The sequence below is a fragment of the Poecilia latipinna genome, unplaced genomic scaffold (assembly GCF_001443285.1).
Source record: "Poecilia latipinna isolate Pla-1442-1.1 unplaced genomic scaffold, P_latipinna-1.0 Scaffold0, whole genome shotgun sequence".
NCBI lineage: Eukaryota > Metazoa > Chordata > Actinopteri > Cyprinodontiformes > Poeciliidae > Poecilia > Poecilia latipinna.
This window is the reverse complement of record NW_015112616.1, coordinates 787985-796884: the sequence shown is the minus strand read 5'-3', so window position 1 is coordinate 796884 and position 8900 is coordinate 787985. Positions and strand designations below refer to the sequence as shown.

Genomic DNA, 8900 nt, shown 5'->3' with positions numbered 1-8900 from the left:
AAAAAGGGGATGGGAAAGCGGAAAAAGAGGATTAAAAAAAGGAAGGAGCATAAAAAAAAGTAAACCAGGAAAAAAAAAAAAAAAAAAAAAAAAACATCCTTGGACTTAGGCGAAAGCTCACCTTTCGCTCACCAGAACATTCACCCAGAGCTGAAAGGAAACGGGTTCAATCAAAGCGGATCAATGTGTTGGAATGGCTCAGTCGGTGTCCAGACCTCAGTGTAGTGGAGAATCAGGAGCAAGATTTGAAAATTGATGTTCACAGAATGCATGTATGCTTCACTAAACATTGTTAGCCTTTCATGGGATTAGCCATGTGCAGAAGCACATTTTCTCTGCCAAGTCCATCGTCCAGCAGCTCGATGCTTCACTCTAACCCTTCACAGGACGAGTGCACATGCTCATTCTCCAGCACAAGACTAGCCATCTGGAAACCCCCTCTTTGCATTGTGTTGTGGTGTGATTCCCTTTCTCCTTCATTTCTCCTCCTTCCGCCTCACTTGTGTCACTTTTACTCTGAGTAATACACAACAAACACATGTCCCTCGTGACTCCAAGTGACATTTAGTCATTTTTCTGGAGGTTTAAATAAGCTGTTTGAGTAGCTGTGACATTGAAGAGGTAGTGGAGGCAATATCCGCAGCAGTCCCTCTACCCCTGCAAACTTGCAGTAAGTTAGGGGAGTTTTCAAGGACGCAAAGCAGCATTCATATTCATGTGTGGTGATCAAATGTAAATGATTACCCAAAGGATTATGGCAGCAGCAGCATTTACTCTGACTCCATTTTTAGGCCCATTTATAGAAAACTTATCGTCCTAGTTGTGGGGGGGGGGGGGGATTGCTTCAACATCAAAGCCTGTGTGTCACTGGGTTTTACTGAGTAACTTACAGCAAATTCAATAGTTTGCTGTACAGACACAGAAACAAACAATGTATGATTTTATTCTAGCATGAATTCATAAATGCATAGCTGCACGGACCAGCACATAATGATGAAACCTCTCATTGTAGGGCCTTTAATAATGACACGACTGCTGAACACGAGCTGATGGTGCATTATTTAACAGTTTGCCTTCTTTCAGTGAGCCTGTCTTCATTGCTCCTTCCTCTGTGATGAAACACTCAATGGGGTGCTCTGCTGGAGCAGCAAATCAATGACAATATGTTTGATCAAAGTCTAGGTCACAAGCCTTAAACAACGCCAGGCAAGATATTAAGTATTTAGACAACGTGGAGGAAAACAGTGGGAGACCCAGATCAGAACAAAACATGGGAGCTGCAGGAAGAACATAGAGGGAAAGGAAACATAACTCCCACTCCTCTGCTTCTCTTTATGATGTGAACGAACCGCTCACTCAAACAGTATCCATATTTCCACTGTTGAATTTTTGCATATTTCTGTCCTTTAGTATTCGCCACACAAGCATCTCCTTCAGTAAAGGCTTGTTGATCAAAATGTTTAATTCTTCCCTCCTTCCCGGCTCCTCGGCTATTTTTAGCAAACTCTTTCATCATAATGAAGATTTTTAGATGATGAAGAGCTAGTTAATTATTTGTTGCAAAACATCTGGTTTATTAAAAGAAATGAAGCTCATATGGCCTTGACAAATCAGAACTGCATCAGTAATATAGCAGAACCGAGCCAGTGCATTCAAATGTTATCAAAAAGTATGTTTCTTTCAGAAGTTGTTATCAAAAAGCTAAACTCCTCTACAGATTTATTAGAATGTTGATGCATTTCAAATGATTTGTGGCTTACAGGTAATGGCACTTCAATTTTATGAATCTAAAAACCAGTTGATTTGTAAAAAAAAAAAATAATAATAAATTCAACTAATTGTCTTAACCAAAAATTTTATTTTTCTCGTTTTGAATTGAATTATTAAAAATACATTTTTGATAATGTTCTAATATTTTTGTAGTAGTTTATCTTAATTTATGTTATTCAACTTTAAAAGATTATCAATTCCTGAACAGTTAATCAAAAATGCAAAATAAAAAAAAGAATCAAGTATTAATCCTCCATTTCTTTTTTTTTTTCTTGTTCCAATATGTTTCATCTAAGTGTACCTGCCTAACGCTTCCATACACTAATGCTTTATTCAGGAGGAGATGAATACAAACATGCTCCACAGTCGTGTTGCCCCACTGAGAGTTTTAGCACGGAGAATGGAGCAGTGGCTTGGGAAGCAGCTATTGTTACTGTCAGGTTGTGTGAGTCATTAAACCAGGCAAAATATGCACCTTCTGCAGTGAGGTAAACACCAGGCTATGTTTGTGGATCCTGATTATCCTTCTGTTTATTCCAAGGACCAGACAGCTGCTGATATGTTGCATATATTATCTGTTTGCTGAAGGAAGGAGCTTTTCAAATAGATGATGCTGCACGTGCCGATGCAGCAACTTGTAGAATTCCTGCAGGCTCTCCATCTGTACATTTGCAATCTGTACGAAGATGATGCATGGCTTTCACAGCCAAGTTTACATTAACACTTTATTTCCCCCCCCAATCGACTGTTCAAGGTCAAACTACTATAGAGGATTTTCTCATTAGTAATAAAAATGTGGATGCTGAAAGCTAAACTGGGAATGGTTCTTTACAAATGCACCAAAGCTGTCAGTAGGCGTCATAAAACATATGTAATAGTTACAATAAGTCTTTTAGGGCTCTTTCCGGCCCCTACAATGACTTCCAGCTCTGAAATAGTTTTGGCCATTTGTCAAAAGGGAGACTGCTATGAAAAAGTTGCTGTAGTCTCTGCTGGTGTGTAGATAAATTCAGCAATTAAAAAGTTTTCTCAGTTTAAGACTTTTAGCAAACTTTGTAATTTTGGAGTTCCTTAGTTAAAAGGCAAGAAATATCTTCAGAGTGCAGCTATTATAGAGAGACATGGTGGCATTAAATGTAAGTGCAAGAGGGAAAAACAGTCATGAAGACCAGAGGCTCAACTGCTCAGGGTACTGTACAGAGGGGCCAGCCATAAAAGGCTCTAAATCATAGAAAAAGTTGGTTATACTGTAAGCCAGAAGTGAAGTGTCATTTCATTAAATCCAGAAGACCTTTATGAATATAGGTCAGTACAAGTAGGAAACCCAGAATGTTGTTTGTGAATCCTGCTCCCTCATCCTTGTTCAATGTGCAAGTCCTCCAGTTAAGTAGTTGACAGATTAGAAATAAAATTTTGCTACTGCTTTAACACAAGCTGTGTTGTTTAGTTAGACTTGTTAAAGCGTCCCAGTTGCTGTTATTGACTGGCTGTCATTTTTCAAACCACATTTCAGTGTCTAAACGTATAAGTCTGTGTCCTGTATCTTAGTTTTTATGTCACTCTGCATTGTCCTACATAAGTGGATTTACTCAATATATTGTCTTGCTCCTTTTGAAAGGCAAATATCATAATGTTTTATATCCAACCTCCTCAAAAAGTTTAGAATATATACAAAAAATAAATCCTAATCAGCCTCTATATTGTAGAGCAATTTGAAAAGCGACAGTGCATGCTTCCCTGTTCTTGTGACCATAACGGATCACTTTCCTTATGAAAAAAAATATAAATTTTGAATAGGAGCAAAACATTAAAGAAGTAAAGATTATTAGAAGATACTTGGAGGCTTTAACCTTAACTGTCTCCCTGAAAATGCTTACATGTTGTCCAGTAGGTCTATGAGGACAACAATGTCCTCATGACACTTAAGGGGTTAAATGCTACAATCAAAAACACTTCATAGCTTGTGGAGGGATTTTAACAGGAAGACTTCTTACTACTGACCTCATGCTGGGGAAAAGTGCTGATGGTTGATGGATGTGTGGAGACTGCATCCTGTTGTGAATGAGGTCATTCTTGGAAACATTACAGGAAGCAAAGATGTGTGAATTGTTTGTAGATATAAAGTTCAAAGAGCGATTTGCTTAATGCTAATAATTGACATTTATGCAGAACTTGTGTGTGTGTTCAGCCATATGAAAAATGCAGCCAAGCAAAATGGTCAAGTTACATCTTGACTTTATTTTGAGCTGCTATGAGAAACATTGATTCTGTCCATAGGTTTACAAAATCTACAGACTGCTGACAAAAGGAAGATGAAACACAAAAGACCCAACAAGGCAGATGACCTGAAGGCAGCTATTGACGTAATCTGAACTTCTAATGCACCTACTCAGTGCCACAGGCTGGTCACCTCTTTGCCACAGATCATTGATGCAGTAATTCATACAAGACGGGACCCAACCAAGTGCTGAGTGCTAATGTACACACTTTCCAACAGCAGGAGATTAGCGCATAACGCATTCTTTTTCTTTTTGATCTAACGTGATGTCCTAATTTTCCGATACACTCAATTTTGGGTTTTCTTGACCTGTACGCCATAATTAATAAAACTGAAATTGTTTTACTTTATGTGCAATAATTTATAATCTCTAAAAAAAATCATAGCTTCACTTTCAGGGGAAGATTGGTAAGAAATAATGCACTTTTGCACAAAAATGTATTCTTTCTTTTTTTTAGATGAACCTGTAAATGACCGTTAAGAGACAGGACATAATACCTGAGTTATTTTTTTTTTCTTTTTATTCTCTTGATTAGCTTCCTCTCTGACTCCCACAGGAAGACCCTGGCGGGCCAATACCACCACATTTCTCAGCAGCTTTTGAACATTTAGGCGAAAGAGGAACGTGATGGAAAAATGTGGAGGCTGGCGTGAGAGGAAGTCATGCTGTTATGCTGTTCTCATGTTGATGACAGACCTGTTTCCAAGTACAAATTTTCCCTTTACATGGGAAGAACTTCTTTCATAAGGCCTTGTTTTTCTAGCCGCACCTGTTTCTCTTGTGAGAAGCACCTAACTATACTTCAGTAAAAAACACATTATGATGATTCACCTAACCTTTTATTGGACAGTGAATATATGTTTTTATAGTCTTGAAGGTCCTTGTAGGTCAGCAATAGAGGCCAAGCACACTGAAAAAGTGAATAACTTAATGTGCTTCAAAATTCAGCTTTGATATGATGAGAAACATTGAGGGAAAAGGAACAGCTGTGTTAACCAGCTGCCAACTGGGCAAATGGAAATGTATGGATGGCATCAATCAGCAATGCACCCCATGGGTTAGCTTCTAGTTTAAAAAAATTATCATATTGATTGTGCAAGAGAGTCTTTCCTAAATCATTTTATAATCCCTTTACACCTATTTATTGCAGTTTTGAGATTTGTGTGACGAGCCTAATGGACAGAGGATGTAAAAAAATTAAATGGCTAACTCCTTGTCAACCTAATTACATCTGTTTTCTTTTATTTCCATACATCACTTTAAATCTGTTTCTACACTGAGACTGAGAACAGAGCACCTTCATCAGTGTTGGGTGGGTGGATATGTTGAGAGGTCTAATCATATTTCTTTTGCTGAATATATTAGAGTGGAGAAAATGTCACATCAGAAATCACAGGCATAGCACACACAAACAAATGCCTTACAGTTTTAGTTCATTTTGACAATCTGTCATAAGCTACATGAGGTTTACAAAACAGATTCACTAAATGTATCGTAAGTCGATCAATAAAAACCTGTGAAGCTACATTTTAGCTCTAATATCCCGAAAAAAATGCACTAATCAAGCACTTCATCGTTTCGAACCCAACCAGTAGCATTGCCTGTTATTTCGTCACAAGATAAAAACGCAAGATAAACTGCAGAATAATTACATTTGAGAGGAAACAACAAAACTGAGAAAAGACTTGTAGCAAGCAGCCATTTTGTCAGTAAGTCACCAGACTTCATTAAGTGCACCTCTTGTTAAACTGTTCTGCTAAATAATGAGCTGTATTGGAAATTAATGAATTCTTTCCAGACTGTTCAATGCAGACAATTCATTATTCAGTCTGCAGAAAAGAGACCTAATGGAGAATAAGTGAATGTAAACGTGGTCACTTTGTTCTTCCAATAATTTTAGCTAATTATCTTTATGCAAGTGTCACAATGAGATAACGAAATGTTTCAGGAAACCAGCATAAATTCTCGGAGGTGGGAAAATGTTAAATGACATGCGGTACTTTTGCTTTATCAAGTGTATTTGCTGTTGTCGAAAAAAAAATAAAAATAAAATATATATATATATATATATATATATATATATATTTGTGAAGAGGAAGAATATGTGAAGAATATGTGAAGAGGAGTCGTTTCTCTGCTTTACAGGCAACAACAGATTCTCTGTCACCAAATATGCCAAACTACCAGAGAAACCTAGATCAAGTTGAAGATTTTCCCTGGAAAATGAATGTAAAATATTGTGAACAGTGGAGTCAGAGAGTCAGTAAGAAAGTCCAGAAGTTAGGAGATATATAATTGTACTCGACCTGCCATGTTAAAGTAATCTGTACAACCACATGGGCTCAGTGGCAGGACCACTGTAAGTCATCACTGCTGCACAAGGAAATGTTAGACTAAAAAGTGCTTCAAGTACAGACTTGACTTTAATAGAAAATATTGCTGTTTGAACAGAACAGGATCTCATACCATGACCTGTCTTCTTACCCAAATTTGCTCAATACGACATTCATTTAGCATTTATTCTGGATTTCTTCCAATACGTTAAGCATGATCTTGTAGGTAAGTTCAGTTGTAAATAACTACTAAATGGGAAAAGCATATTGTGCAATAATTATGTTAATCTGTGACTTAAATTGAACCGAACTGAAATATCTATCAAAACTATAGAGGCTGTAAAGATTGCAACATGCAGTAAATGTATTGCACTGAGTAGCTTTTTCTACATAAACATAGCTGTTACAAATAATATTTATTGACCCAACCTCTACAAACTTGTCACACCGAGCAACCATATGCGTCTCAGTGTGAATGTGTGTATGCGTGTTTGAGAGAGAGTGTGTGTGCCCATTCGGCATGTGTATCTGTCACACTCTGTTGGTAGTTACTGCTCCCATCCACAGCCTACTGTGAAATTACCATTTGTTTTGGACTCAAACATGGGCTTTCATGCTAATCTGACTTGTTTCTTTTTTTTCACTGCCTCCCCCAGCTCCTCCTCTTCCTGCTCATTCAGTCTTTCATCTGATATTTTCCTCGCTTGATGCTTTATTCATTTTTTTCTCTCTCTCTCTCTCTCGTTTGTCACCATTCCTCCCTCATCTCTGTTGACCTATCTTGATCTTTTGCATTTTCTCACTCTCACCCTTTGCAGGGCATCAGTGCCCACGGTGGTCCTGCTCAGTGCTAACTAGGCTGCATCCAAGACCACAGGTACACCTCCTCCTCTTCCTCCTTCTCTTCCTCCTCCTCCTCTTCCCTCTCCTCCTCAACCCATCCTCCACATCTAGCTCTATTTTTAACTCCACTCTCAGAGATCTTTCCCCTTGATTTTCAATCTCCAAGCCGAACCCTCATCTGTCGCCAGCCTTAGTGTCTCTCCAGCCAACTATCTGAAGAGTGTAGGCCAACACCTGTTTAGTAATTTATACACATTCATTTTTTTTTATTCCTTTGTTGTCAGAAAAATGATGCCTGAATTTCACGCTGACCTACTGAAAACAAGCATTTGAACCTTACATTTCTTCATAAAAAATATCAGTACTGTCTTCAGTGTATGACAGCTTCCTCTTCTTCCTTATTATTAATAAAATGTTTGAAATAAGTTTGAGGACTACCCATTCCTGGGGAATCTCCGACCCGATCCGAGTCAATTTGCTTTAAGCTGGTTTAAGGAGATGCTCCAATGGCAGATATTTTATGAATATACATGAAAAAGACAGGTGTGAAGTGATCAAAATTACAAATGTATGAGATGGCAAAGTGTCAAAATGACCAGCAACAGACAGTCAATGCTTCTGTAAAGATAGTTTCCTTTCCAGTAGCATCTCGTTTCTGTCCTTCCTCTGCTAGTCCAACACTGTTAGTCTTCTCCTAATTGTAACATTTTACTCACCAAAGGTTGTTGCTGTTAAAGAGACCTGGTAATGTTTCCACATGGTGTGTTTACTGATTAAGAAAACAGCCCACTTTTGAGTTTCTGACAGCTGACAAAGCCAGAACCTAAGAAAAAAATAAAATCATTTGATTCCAGTTCACAGTCGCTTGGTGCTTCTCTTGTATTGTGTCGAGTCAAGGTAAAAGAGTGTGATAGTGAACGAAAAGAATATATCAGTGCTGCAATCAGGAATCAAACCCCTGACAGTATCTGGACGAACACTACAAAAACCTGCTTAAAGCCACGTCGACTTAAACCCCTGATTACATCTGACAGTGTGTCTTTGGGGAATTTGTTCATTCATGTCTTAAATGGTTTGCCTTGTAAGGCTGCCACCGTGTCTTGCAGCCTGGCAGCCATGTGAAGCCCCCCCGCAGAGTTGAAACATGATGCACTTGTTGGTCTGTGTGGCTGAAGTCCAGGTCTTTGTCAGCTTCCTTCCTCAGCCTTGCGATTACTTGCCATCTCAGTGCATAATCTCATGGGGAAACGTAGCGGCACATAACCTTCACAGCTGGATGTTTGCTAGAATCTCTGATTTGTATTGTTTGTGGGAGGAAAGCATGTTGACATCACAGAGTAAGTTTTCCAATGAAATTGTTGGAAAAAAAGCATTCAATTATCGGCCCAGATAGCCAGACTTTCCAGCAAGAGTTTTGCTCTCTTATTTCTGAATGTGCTTTGATAACCAAAGTCAACAACCAGTTTCCTATGCAGTGTCCTTTTGTGGTTTACCCTCCTTGTGACCATCTGATAGGCGTCTGTCAACTGAGCAGAAAACTAGTTTACTCACCCAACCTCATGAAATTTCTGCAAATATTTTGAGTTAATTAGATGATTAGGACATAACAGCATGATCATCTAAATTATGATAAACATTCTCTGTGAATATGGAACTTTTTGAAATAAATTACAAA

At 38.3% G+C, this 8900-nt stretch overlaps 1 protein-coding gene across 3 annotated transcripts in view; it reads left to right on the top strand.

Moving 5' to 3' along the window:
• Positions 1 to 8900, top strand: part of mid2 (midline 2) — a 170802-nt gene that overhangs the window by 31110 nt on the left and 130792 nt on the right. Inside the window, exon 2 of one of the 3 annotated variants that reach the window (XM_015029471.1) lies at positions 7201 to 7259. The exons of 1 other annotated variant lie outside the window; for it this stretch is intronic. The gene's annotated coding sequence lies outside the window, so the exon portion shown is untranslated. Of the gene's footprint in view, positions 1 to 7038; positions 7260 to 8900 lie in introns of all 3 variants that reach the window. One more of the 3 variants, XM_015029229.1, reaches the window with a different exon arrangement.